General features: G+C 46.5%; 1 non-coding gene across 1 annotated transcript; it reads left to right on the forward strand.

Moving 5' to 3' along the window:
* Positions 1-594: 594 nt before the first annotated feature.
* LOC124510509 (small nucleolar RNA SNORA70) lies at positions 595-728 on the forward strand. Its single transcript, XR_006961717.1, has one exon. It is a non-coding gene; the product is annotated as a small nucleolar RNA SNORA70 (small nucleolar RNA).
* The last annotated feature ends 432 nt before the right edge of the window (positions 729-1,160 follow it).

Consider the following 1,160-nt stretch of genomic DNA (forward strand, 5'->3'; position numbering starts at 1 on the left):
TTCAAAAACATTCAGAAACCGTTATCATGAACAGAAGTAGCAGAAAAGTCTTCCCATGATAATCAGGATGCAAACTAGGTGAAATACTCCAAAGGCAAGAAGAACACTGAAGAGATACAAGTACAGATTTGCACTACTTTTAAGGTCTTTGGGGATGACATATTTTTGTTCTAAAGTCTATGGCAAGCCACAAAATGTTTGTTGGTGAGAGAATGGCATAATTTGTTCACATAAGAGTTCTCACATTTCATAGCCTGTACCTGTGTATTTTACTTATATAAATAAATCAATGAATGAACCCTGAGGGCAAAAAAAAAAAAAAAAAAAAGGAAGGAAGGAAGGAAGGAAGGAAGAAAGAAAGAAAGAAAGAAAGAAAGAAAAAGAAGCAAGCAGACCAAAGGCAGGAAGACACAAAAGCAGACTGGCTGGGAGACTGTTGCCAAAACAGCCAAGACGTGAAGGTGACCAAGCCCTGGGGTGGTATTGATAGGAAAGATGAGAAATGATTGAATTCTGCATATATTTGGAAGATAAGGGATTTACTACTGGACTGGAATGGAGGTATGAGAGGAAGGAATGGAGGATAAAGAGAGTCTGCCGCTAGTTAAGCCGACTGTGCTCTTTCCCCACGGGGGCCTGCTGGGCCGTGGCCGAAAACAGTAGCCTCCTGGGTAGTGTATGCAGCCCGTTGCTTGTTGGGGTTGCCCTAAGGGACCTTGGAGACAGCGCTTTGCAGTGGACATTCATGTCTGACCTCATGCTATCTCCAATCTGGGCTCTAGACAGGTAAGCGAGGTGACTTTGGAAAGCCCCAGGGCACAGTGGCCTGGGTCCGCATTGGCAGTCGACACGTCCATCCATGTCAAGCTGCAGAAAAGGGAGCATGTGACTGAGGCCGGCCCTATGCAGGGCCAAGTTCAGGTTCCCTGGCTGCCGGAAGATCCACATCTCCAAGAAGTGAGGAGAAATTCGAAAACGTGGTGGCGGAGAAGCGGCTCATCCCAGATGGCTGTGGGTTCAAAGACATCCCTAATTGTGGCCCCCAGGACAAATGGTGGGCGCTGCACTCATGAAAACCTCGGTGCTGCCCCCTCCTTATTCATGCCCGTTGATGGATCCTACTTTCTGTCAACAACAGCAACAAGAACAAAAATAAACTG

The sequence above is a fragment of the Lynx rufus genome, unplaced genomic scaffold (assembly GCF_022079265.1).
Source record: "Lynx rufus isolate CCGP_SWC_20201006 ecotype Redwood Valley unplaced genomic scaffold, mLynRuf1.p SCAF_15, whole genome shotgun sequence".
NCBI lineage: Eukaryota > Metazoa > Chordata > Mammalia > Carnivora > Felidae > Lynx > Lynx rufus.